The sequence below is a fragment of the Panthera uncia genome, chromosome B4, assembly GCF_023721935.1.
Source record: "Panthera uncia isolate 11264 chromosome B4, Puncia_PCG_1.0, whole genome shotgun sequence".
Classification (NCBI taxonomy): Eukaryota; Metazoa; Chordata; class Mammalia; order Carnivora; family Felidae; genus Panthera; species Panthera uncia.
Window position 1 is genome coordinate 120,904,996 of NC_064809.1, and position 11,758 is coordinate 120,916,753.

Genomic DNA, 11,758 nt, shown 5'->3' on the forward strand with positions numbered 1-11,758 from the left:
ACAGGACAAGAGCAGGGATTCACCTGAAGAAAAGGGAAAGGACGTCGGGACTCAGGAATTTGGCCTCTGACAAAACATCTCTGGCCTTTTTACTTGTTTGCTCTAGCATGAAAGGTCTCCTCAAGACGGACCCAAACACAGGGGAGCCAGAGGAGAGAGTGTGCAGTGCGTGGAGGGTCTGTTCTGCTTTCTCCTGTGTTGGAATGATGCATTCTTGCACAAAGTGGCCTTAGGGCAGGTGTCCCCAACCTCTGGCTTCTGTGCCAAATCCTGCCCATTACTGTTTTTTTGTTTTGTTTTGTTTTTGGGGGGGCTTTTTGTAAATAAAGTCTTCTTGGAAGACAGGCAGGTTGATTCTTTAATGTGTTGTCTAAGGCCAGTCTCACACGACAACAGCAGATCTGCGGAGGTGCAACGCAGACCGTGAGGCTTACGCAGCCACCTCTCCGGCCCTTTGCAGAAAAACTGCCGATCCCAGCTGGCCGCTTCAGGTCAGATTTTCTAGATATCAATATGGCACAGGTGATCGAGCTCATGTCCTGACCTAGGGAAGGAAGGACACCATGTCTGCTTGGGTGTTTGCCAGGGGAGGTGTGAAGGAGGATGTCCGTCTACAAGGGGAGCTGAAGTGAAAACAAACGGGGCCAGAGGAGGATATTGCAGAGTGTGCTCTGAGAAGCGCTAATCAATGTTATGTGGTAAAACGGTTCAGGGGTCAACTGGGAACTTCTGTGTCAAACAACCTTAAGCAGATCTCTCTACTGCAGGACTTCTCAGGACCTTTAAAATGCCACTTTGCCTTGGGATTTCTCAGAGTGTGATATGGTTCACCGAACGCATCTTCCCCATGGGACTATGTTCTTCAGAACATTCCTTGGGAAATGCTGAAATAAAAGAAGTATTTAGTATCGTGCTCCCTGGCAATGAGAAATGAAAAGTATGAGAACCATGGCTTAATGAGCTGTGCTTCTCTCGGGAAGGAAAGAGAACAAAGAAGAAATAAAAAGAGCCAGGCTGAAAAAAAAAGAGAAAAGAAAAGAAAGAGAGGTGTTTGAAGGGAGGAAGGAAGAAAGCAGGACCCTGGAGAAACAACATGAGGAAGTGAGGAACACTTGGGAGACTGGACTATCAGAGGGAACAATCTGCCAAATGCTGGGCTGCCACCCAACACAGGACGCGTGGTCACTTCGTCATCACCATGGTCATCATCAGCAGCACCTGAGAAGCTAACCTTCCCTGAGGCCTCACTACTCTGCAGATGCTGTGTTACATCCTTTAGACACACGATGTCACTTAATTCCCATTTTCCAGATGAGGAAATAGAGGCACAGACAAGTAACTACTCCGAGCCAAAGCTTATAAAGCTTGTTAAGTGGCAACGCGCAGATTTGACTCTGTGACCTGGAGCCAGAGCCCATGGTCTCCCTGCTGCCCTGCCCCACATGTACCTGCATTCGACGCAGGGCTGGAGTCCACTGTGCAACCCAAAATGCATCCTACACAAAAATGTGAAACCCAAAATGGGTCCTGCACAGAAATGCAATGTGAAGACACGTGGAGGAAAAGACAAAACAAACCAGCCAATGTCACTTTGGATATTTAACGACACGGGGCCAAACAACTAGAAGACTAGCACCATGTTTTATTTTAAAAAAAAAAAATTTTTTTTCTTAACGTTTATTTATTTTTGAGACAGAGAGAGACAGAGCATGAACAGGGGAGGGGCAGAGAGAGAGGGAGACACAGAATCGGAAGCAGGCTCCAGGCTCTGAGCCATCAGCCCAGAGCCTGACACGGGGCTCGAACTCATGGACCACGAGATCGTGACCTGAGCTGAAGTCGGACGCTTAACCGACTGAGCCACCCAGGCACCCCCACCATGTTTTAGATAGCATCATGTTTTCTTCCTCTCTCTCTCTTCTTACTCTTGTGTTAACTATTCCTTTTTTTTAAGTAAATTTTTTTTCATGTTTATTTATCTATTTGAGAGAGAGAGAGAGAGAGAGAGAGAGAGTGTGTGTGTGTGTGTGTGTGTGTGTGCGCGCGTGCTTGGGGGAAAGGCAAAGACAGAATCCCAAGCAGGCTCCACACTGTCAGTGCAGAACCCGATGCGGGACTCGATCTCAGGAACCATGAGATCGTGACCTGAGCCAAAATCAGATGCTTTGTCGACTGACCCACCCAGACATCCCCTTAACTATTCCTCCTTAACTGATATCATAAGTTGCATATCAGCTTATATCAGGCTTATCCAATGTGTACATTCATTCATAAAGTGAGCACAAGACAGTTTTTGAATGTTAAAAAAGCATTCTGAACCCAAACACTATGATTACTGCATTTATAAATAAGCCTCACTTAGACTTCCACAACTACCAATTCCTTTTTTAGAATGGGGGACCTATGAATAGCTTCCTATGACAGCTTCTGAAAATGTGAATCACAGCTCATTTAAATCTTTTGTGGCTCAGGGGCTCCTGGGTGGCTCATTAGGCGAAACATCCGACTTGGGCTCAAGTCATGATTTCACAGTTTGTGAGTTTGAGCCCCGCGTCAGGCTCTGTGCTGACAGCTCAGAGCCTGGAGCCTGCTTCAGATTCTGTGCCTCCCTCGCTCTCTGCCCCTCCCCTGCTCACACTCTGTCTCTATCTCAAAAAATAAATAATAAACATTAAAATATATATATTTTGAAATCTTTTGTGGCTCAGAAATGTACCTGCATTTAAATACTAGCATTTATCCCATCCTACCTAACCACTGATTTCCATGCTTAAAATATGATGAAAATAGTAAATCACACTGGACAAGGGGGTTCAACACAGGTCTGGATAAAAACAGTCCAGCCAGCATGTGAACAACTTGCACACTGGGTATCCTGGATTTGCTGCAATGGCAAAAAAAAAAAAAAAAAAAAAAAAAAAAAAGAGAGAGAAAGAAAAAAGAAAGAAAGGAAAGAAAAGAAAAAGTTCCCTCTGCACGCTACAAACATTGGCTGGGAGCTCCTGTAAGAAAAGTTCTCGTTGGACAGGCCAACGAGATTTACGTCCTTGAGTCTATAGCGAAATAAAGGGCTGCTGCAGGCCGGCCAGGCTGCAATGGAGAGGCCGCCGCGCGGCGTGCCAGTTTCTGTTTACCTGGTGAACGGTGAGGGCAGGCTGTGGGCGCCTCGGTCCAGAAGAGCTGCAGGGCAGAGCGTTCCGCTCGCGGCTGGCCCCCGGGCTGCTTCAGCTGCAGCTAACATCCCATTGGAAAGCCCAAAGCGCTGAGAGCCCCGAGGCCAATGTTACGTTTCCAAGAGAGGATGCCTGCCCCTGCCCCCAACACCACCCCCCCTTTGCTTGCGTTGACTTTGGAGCGGCTCGGGTTTCTTCCACCCCTGCGCGAAGCAGCTGGGAATCGGGGCGTTGCGCTGGCTGCGGGGTGAGGCGGCCCCTGAAACCACTTCCAGATGTGCTTGGCAGGCCGGCTCCTCGCCCGGCCGGGCTTCCTCTCGCATCCTCCTCCGGCAATCTGCGTGCAAATCGTTTCGAAAACAAGGCAGTGCTGGAGGAAACGATTCAAACCTGGAGAAGAGCGGACTCTTGGAGGGTGAATTTCCACCACACGTTGGGCCTAAGGTAAACTTTGCAAGAGCAGAAGTGGAAGAATTAAGTTCACACTGATTTTAAGACTATCTTCACAGCCACTAGTTTCTCCTGGAATGTCCCAGTCATTAAAATGTTGTGGTCCCCAAATTAAAGCCCAGCTAACAGCTATGGTCTCATTCTACCAAGGCAATAATAGCAATAGAAGTTTTAAGATGGCGTGTTTTGAGCCTGAACATGGAAAGGAATCAGGCAGGGACTCAACCCCACCCAGCTCTGGGCTGTTCAGTTTCTGCTATTGATTCTCAGAAACCCAGGAAATGGTGCCAGCACGTTGCCTGGGATCATGGAATTTAGTTCCGCAACCTCTGTCCTTAGCTCCTACAAGGAAGTGAAGATCCCCTGCTCACTGGTTCTTTCTAAAGTGGTATTTCCCGGGGCGCCTGGGTGGCTCAGTCGGTTAAGCATCCGACTTCAGCTCAGGTCACAATCTCACAGTCCGTGAGTTCGAGCCCCGCGTCGGGCTCTGGGCTGATGGCCCAGAGCCTGGAGCCTGCTTCCGATTCTGTGTCTCCCTCTCTCTCTGCCCCTCCCCCGTTCATGCTCTGTCTCTCTCTGTCTCAAAAATAAATAAACGTTAAAAAAAAAATAAAAAAAAAATAAATAAAGTGGTATTTCCCAATAGAAACATCATGCAAGCCCTCATGTAATTTTCAATTTTCTAAAAGTCACTTTAAGGTAAGTACAGGGGCTCCTGGGTGGCTCAGTTGGTTAAGCATCCGACTCCGGCTCAGGTCATGATATCGCGGTTCATGAGGTCAAGCCCCGTGTCCCACTCTGTGCTAACAGCTCAGTGGAGCCTGTTTGGGATTCTGTGTCTCCCTCTCTGTCTGCCCCTTGCCCACTCTCACTCTGTCTCTTTCAAAAATAAAACAAAAACATTAAAAATATTTTTTAAAAAGGTAAGTACAAAGAGAGGGTGCCTGGCTGACTCAGTAGGAAGGGCATTTGGGTAGTGAATCAAGCCGCCACATTGGGAGTAAGGTTACTTCAACAAATAAATATATGAACTTAAAAAGAGAGAGAGAAAAACCATGTGCCAAGTGCTGGGCTAAGCATTAAAAAAAAAAGATATCAGGGAAATACAAATCAAAACCATGATGACATATCACCTCACACCTATCAGAATGGCTAAAATTAATAACATAAGAAAACAACGGGTGTTGGCAAGGATGCAGACAAAGGGGAACCCTTTTGCACTGTTGGTGGGAATGCAAACTGGTGCAGCTACTCTGGAAAACAGTAGGGAGGTTCATTAAAAAGTTAAAAATAGAACTACTCTATGACCCAGCAATTGCACTACTAGGTATTTACCCAAAGGACACAAAAATGCAGATTCAAAGGGGTACAGCACCCCAATGTTTATAGCAGAATTAGCAACAATAGCCAAACTATGAGGAGAGCCCAAATGTCTATGGACTGATGAATGGATAAAGAAGATGTGTATATACACAATGAAATATTACTCAGCCATCAAAAAGAATGAAATATTACCATTTGCAACAATGTGGATGGAGCTACAATGTATTATGCTAAGTGAAATAAGTCAGTCAGAGAAAGACAAATAACTTATGATTCACTTGTATGTGGGATTTAAGAAACAAAACAGACGAATATATGGGAGGTGAGGGAGGGGAGGAAGAGAAGAGAGGAAACCACAAGAGACTCTTAATGATAGAGAACAAACTGAGGGTTGATGGAGGGAGGTGGGTGGGGCATGGGCTAGATGGGTGATGGGTATTAAGGAGGGCACTTGTGATGAGCACTGGGTATTGTATGTAAGTGAACTCTATGTGTTGTAACTGAATTCTACCCCTGAAAACAATATTGTGCTGAATGTTAACTAAAATTTAAATTTAAAAAAGTATAAGTACAGGGGTGCCTGGGTGGCACCTTAACCTTACTTGGTTAAGCGTCCCACTCTTGGTTTCGGCTCAGGTCTTGAACTCATGGTTTGTGGGTTCGAGCCTCGTGCTGGACTCTGTGCTGATGGTGACAAGACTGCTTGGGATTCTCTCTCTCCCCCTCTCTCTCTCTGTCCTTTCCCTGTTCCTTCTCTCTGCCTTTATCTCAAATTAAAGAAATAAACTTAAAACATTTTTTAAGAAAGATAAGTACAAAGAGATAAAATTTTAATGATATTTTATTTAACACAATATATACAAAATATTATTTCAATATGTAATTAATGTAAAATTTTATTTATTTATTTATTTATTTTTGAGAGAGAGAGAGAGAGGGAGAGACAGAGCATAAGCGGGGGAGGGGCAGAGAGACAGGGAGACACAGAATCTGAAGCAGGCGCCAGGCTCTGAGCTGTCAGCACAGAGCCCCATGCAGGGCTCGAACTCATGGACCGTTGAGATCATGGCCTGAGGTGAAGTCAGACGTTTAACCGACTAAGCCACTCGGGCATCCCTAAAATATTATTAACAAGATAGTTTACATTCTTTTTTGCATTAAGTCTGAAATCTGGTGTGTATTTTCACTTGTAGCACATCTCAATTCAAAGACTAAATTTCATCACAAACTGGTATGTATTTAGATTTCACAAAATTTACAGTTTAAAAAGTAGGCTCACATAGTCAGGATGTTCCAAACGTACTTAATGGCTTTCCGATAACTGAACCCAGTACCAGTGTCCCAACTTAAATTCATTAACAGTGAGTAAAATTTAGAAGTCCGTTCCTCAGTTACACTAGGTCACATTTTAAGTGCTCAATAGCCAATGTGACAAGTGGCTACTGTATTAAACAGGCATCTCTAAAGGATTTAGTGTTTGTTTTTTCAGACTTGAGCTTGGAGAGGGAATATCTGGAATAGCTTCCATTTGTACAGAACGTTGGACATTGACAAAGCAACCGCACATCTTCTGTTTTTATTCTCATAACATTGCTGTCAGGTAAGTTGAACAGATGTTGTTGGCCCCAATTTGCAGATAGGCAAACTGAGGCTTTGAGCATGTTAAAGTCCAAGTTCCCAAAGCACGTTGGTGATGAAGCCAGGACCGGAATGCCTGTCAGCACTTCTCACCTGCTTCTTATCTGAGGCATGTTCCAAATACTGTAAAACCTTAGACCGTAACTTGTTTTGTGAGTGTTCCACAAGATGAGCAAACATTTCTAATACATTTTAACTTGATAAAGAGCGGTGTCTTGCAATACAAGTAGTCCGTGATGCTGAACGTCACATGATCACAGCTTGGTTCTTCTCTCTCTCGCTGCAAGATTGTGGGTGATTGCTCAGATGCTTGGTCTCAGGCCACGGTGTTTGGCAGAAATCAGTGATTTTCCGGAACACTGGAAGGTGCCCACAACTGGCACTAGTATATTTTTCGTCACTTCAAAGCACCAAAGACAGGCCTTTGCTTTTCCATCCAAGAGTAAGCTTAGGGATGCTTTGCTTCCTCCTAGCTCAGGCTGCCTGCAGACAGAGAGAGACCCTTTCTTCTGCTGCCTTATTGCCAGTTCCATTAAATACAGTGCACGGCAAGAGTTTGTTAACACTGGACTGTAGTCAACATCCATGCGAGCATATACAGTGGCCCCCATGCAGAAAAAGATTCCATCGAGCCAATAGATAGTGACATCGACAGTGATAGTGAAAGTCGTCCTGCACAATAACCCTCCTCTCCCAGGTCTCCCTCACCAGCCACGGAGGTTTTCAAAGGTCAGTGCAGGTTAATTTGTTTCTTTGTCTTTATATTTTGTATTTTCTCTACTTTTTGTATCATATTACAGTATTGTAATCATTTCTATATGAATGTTTTTGGGTTGTGGAACGAATCATCTGCGTTTCCATGATTTCTCATGGGGAAATTTGCTTTGACATACAAGTGCTTTGGATTACAAGCATGTTTCCGGAACGAATTGTGCTCGCAAACCAAGGTTTTACTGTACTAGGATTTGTGGCTGCAACTCGAAGGGTTAAACCACATCTACTGTTTTTGCATTCTCCACTTACCTGGCTGTTGGTAGGGAATTATCCGCTGCCCTGGTGGTGTTCCCTTACATCCTCCTATCCTGAAGCCCTCACACAATCCAGGAAGTGTGTCATTTTTCTCTGAAGCAGGCTTGACATTATGCTATTCCTCTTTTCACTTCAAGGAGATGTACTCTATTTTATGGGACAACTTTACTCAGTGTTTTAGCTAACAGACATGGTTGTGACGTATTCGTCTCTGGTTGTGGCAGATACATTGGATGCACGGATCACCTGGGGAGTGAGAAGGTTCCGTGGCAGCACAGAGTACTGCCGTCAAGCACTCCTGCTCCAGTCCTCCTGGCTCTCACTCGGGCAAACGTATTTCCTGGCTCAGGGCTTCCCCCTGCCCTTCCAAAATCATCTGCCATTAGGAGCAGCAGGACAGTCCATCAGACGTGTCCCAAGGCATCGTGGTGGAAAGCCCTCCAAACTGACTCCTGCCCCTCCCAGTTTCCTCCAAAGACAGGGTTTTCTCCCCCTTTTGTACCTCTGATCCACTTAGCAGAATGCCTGCCACAGTGTGAGAGCTGGTGAATAAGCAGGTTCGGAGAGTATGACAACCAAAGTAGCCCAGAGGGAGACTCACAATTGAAATAATAATTATGTTGTTTTCATAGGCTCTGTTTGTTACTCATATTAACTTCCATATGGACCCAAATCTCTCTGATTGTTCTTCGTACCCTTTCTCTCTGACACTTTACTGTCTCCAACTTTGGAATCAGTCTCCTTTATTTCCAGTGGGCCATGTTCTAAGGATGCAAGAGGCTTACTACCTATGACCTTGATTTCCACACTGTGTGCACAGATGCTTCGCTGGGAGAAGAAATGAGACCAGAAAGAGATACAGGTTTTAAGGGATACTCTGATAAGTGCAGTGGCTACCAGTATGGGCTGTGGGGACAGACAGACAGACCCAACTATTAGCTCAGACTTTATACTGAACACATTACTCAAAATCTCACCTTCAATTTCCTGAAGCCTCCAAGGACTCGTATGAGGGTTAAAAGACGTCATGCTCGTAAAGGGCTCAGTGAGGGCTCAACACATGGAAGTTATCACAGCCGTCCCCCCTTATCTTCGGGGAATCTGTCCCCAGGCCCACAGTGGATGCCTCAAACCATGGATAGTTTTCAAAACCCTACGTTTTTTGCATATGTACCTATGCAGAAGTTTAATTTATAAGTTATGCATAGAGATTAATAGCAATAATGATAAAATAGAACAATTACAACACGTTACTGTAATAACAGCTATGTGAATGTGGTCTCTCAAAATATCTCATATTGTACTCACCCTTCCTCTTGTGCTGATGTGAGATGACACAATGCCTGCGTAATGAGATGAAATGGACGAAGTGATGTGAATGACGCAGGAAGTGTGACATAGTTTTCGGCTACGGTGCCCTCTGTCATCAGAATGGAGATCTCCTACTTCCCAACTGTGGTTGATTGAGGGTAACTGAAACCTCGGAAAGCAAAACTGCAAATAATGGGAGACTAGTGTATTTTTACCATTAGATGAAGACACCCCAAGGTATGAACTAGGGAAAGGAATTATAAGAGTAAGTTATTTGTAACTTTTTCTTTAAAAAATCCAAAAGAGTTATACGATGTTGCAAACACTCTGGTAGCCTACTTAATAACCCTCTCTGCTTCTTTCCTTGAAATAGAAACACTCTTTCACTTGGGGCAGTAATAGCCCAGTTACAAATATCCCTGCAGGGGCGCCTGGGTGGCTCAGTCAGTAAAGCGTCCAACTTCAGCTCAAGGCATGATCTCTCAGTTTCTGGGTTCGAGCTCCCACCTTGGGCTCTGCTGTCAGTGTGGAGCCCCCTTTGGATCCTCTGTCTCCGTCTCTCCCTGCCCCTCCCCTGCTTGTGCTCTTGCTCTCTCTTTCTCTCTCTCAAAACTAAATAAATATTAAAAAGAAGACTTACCTCCCCAGACATCCTGCAGCTAGAATGGCAGGTGAGCAGAAGGAAGTTTGCTGTCTGTGACTTCCTAAAAAGCTACCGTTTTCCTGGCAAAGAGCTGTTTAGTGCCTTTTGCCATTTCTTCCTGTCTGAAGTCCAACCTGGATGCCCGGAGGTGGAGTGGCCATCTCGAAGCTCTGGGGATAAGAGGTCCACACTGTGCTGCTGCATATGACCACATATGCACAGACTGCAGTCTTGAGTCAGTCAAGGTCCTGGCGTGCCGGAGACCAGCTCCAGCAACCAGGGGTTCCCGAAGGAAGAACGGCGTCGGTGAAAATAAAATAAAACTAAAATAAAAACTAAAATAAAAATGGACACAGACAACAGCAGTGTGTTGAACTGGCCGATTTATTGCAGTAAACGTGGCATTATATATGCGAGTGATTTCCTTGTAACATACGCCATCTATGTTTTTCTAACATTACCCAATTCTAAAATTGTTCCTTTGTATAATCACCCAATAAGGAATAACATGATTGTTTTGTCATAACATTCCCTCCTGCCCTTTGCTTATTAATTTCTTTTACTGTTTTTATTATGTATCTATGTTTATCTATAATTTATAAAGTATTTACTTTGCTGTTTTCACGAATTGTCATTTATCTCTCAACACCTCAAGTGGAACAGCTACAGGGACATGACCTCTTAGCTGTTTCCCTGAACCATTCGTGGTTTTGAAGAACAGAAGTGTTCGCCTGGGTCCGAGGTGCCAGGAGGGGGGCCAAGAGGGCCTTAGAAACCCACACCTTATACATTCTCAGAGACACAACGCACCTAGGAACCAATGAACCATTCTGTACTTTAACCGACTAGGTTCAGTCATCATCTGGAATGCCTCCTGGGGGGCCAGGTGGGCCTAGGGGTTGAAGTCACCCGTGCCCAGAGATACACTCCTTAGTTGCCGGAGTGAGGCTTTCAAATCCATACGTCTCTCCTATACAGGCCCTCTTTGCTGGCAAATGTATGAGGCTATCTTTCCTGTAAGTAGAGGAGTCTCCATAGGGGATGGCAAGGGCTAAACGTAAGGCCGCACAATTTCTGGCGGAACCTTATTTTCTTCCCTAATGGTTCTTTTCCCAGGGGGCCTGCCGAGGGCGATTCCCCAACAGACAACACCCCAGGTAGTTTTAAGGCCGAATTACCTAAAAGCGGGAGGACAAGAAGCTTCACTGTGGGTGGTGACCCTGCAGTCACCGATCCGTCCACAGCCCGGGCCCTGCCACTCAGCCTGGGTAGCTCGGCTTCCAGCACTGGCAGGACACAGATGGCTCTCTCCAAACTAATGGTGGAGACTCTGAAAAAAGGGCATTATTTGGAAAGGTCGGTATTAAGGAAACACAGGTTAAGAAAGGGTGCAGTTAGGGAGCTATGACCACCTGTAACTCTGAAGGGCAAGGGAAGGAGGGGTTTCCAGGACTGGAAAAGGAGCAGCCTGCACTGATCACACGAAAGCGACTAGAAGGCTAATTACCCCAAGTTTACAATCTCCTGTTGGTGGTGCCCCCCACTGGCCAAACTCTACTGGAAATCAGAGGGCAGGGGAGCTCCAGTGACATAATTATCTTTAAGTCAGCCTCTCAGGACACTGAACAAGTTGAAGAAGAGTGGAGCGTAGGTACATAGAAGCAAATGGAAAATATCCTTGCACAATGTGGGTAGGTTCCCCTGATGTTGTAGGATTCAGCAGCCCTGCACATGTTAAGGAGGGCAGAGCAAGAGCATAGGAGGAGCCTAAGTCCCCAATGGCACCGGGACTCACCATAGCAGCTGTGAACGAAGTACTCTGAAACATCTAACCGTATGAGGAAAATAAACCATTATGTGGGTACGTCACTTTGGTCCGGTTTCAGTTATACGCCCACAAGCAGTCCTATGTGATTTGTATGCATCTTACATTTGTGGTATCATTAGTTCACACAAAGTATATCTGAGTCATTCTCACTCCGTGTTTACTTTGTATTAGTTGAGAGTCAAATGTTCGTCATTCCTTCTTACCCAAAGGGCCTGCCTTGGCTGAGTGTACTACTTGGTAGATAAGGTCTTAGATAAAATCTGTTAAGGCTGATAGAAGGACTAGAAGGAAAGGAAGAAGCAATCTATAGCAGCAATGAATCACTACATTGGGTCAGGCTGAGAGCCTCTGTTATTGCCTCTG

At 45.3% G+C, this 11,758-nt stretch overlaps 1 protein-coding gene and 1 long non-coding RNA gene across 2 annotated transcripts in view; both read right to left on the reverse strand.

Moving 5' to 3' along the window:
• The window catches only part of GLT8D2 (glycosyltransferase 8 domain containing 2), a 45,257-nt gene extending 40,799 nt beyond the window's left edge, over positions 1 to 4,458 (reverse strand). Inside the window, exon 1 of the mRNA XM_049626200.1 lies at positions 3,135 to 4,458. The gene's annotated coding sequence lies outside the window, so the exon portion shown is untranslated. The remainder of the gene's footprint in view (positions 1 to 3,134) is intronic.
• A 1,392-nt stretch (positions 4,459 to 5,850) lies between these two features.
• Positions 5,851 to 9,333, reverse strand: LOC125919502 (uncharacterized). Its single transcript, XR_007456808.1, has 3 exons — positions 8,922 to 9,333; positions 8,591 to 8,739; positions 5,851 to 6,062 (listed from the first exon to the last, which is right to left on the reverse strand). It is a non-coding gene; the product is annotated as an uncharacterized LOC125919502 (long non-coding RNA).
• Positions 9,334 to 11,758: the final 2,425 nt, after the last annotated feature.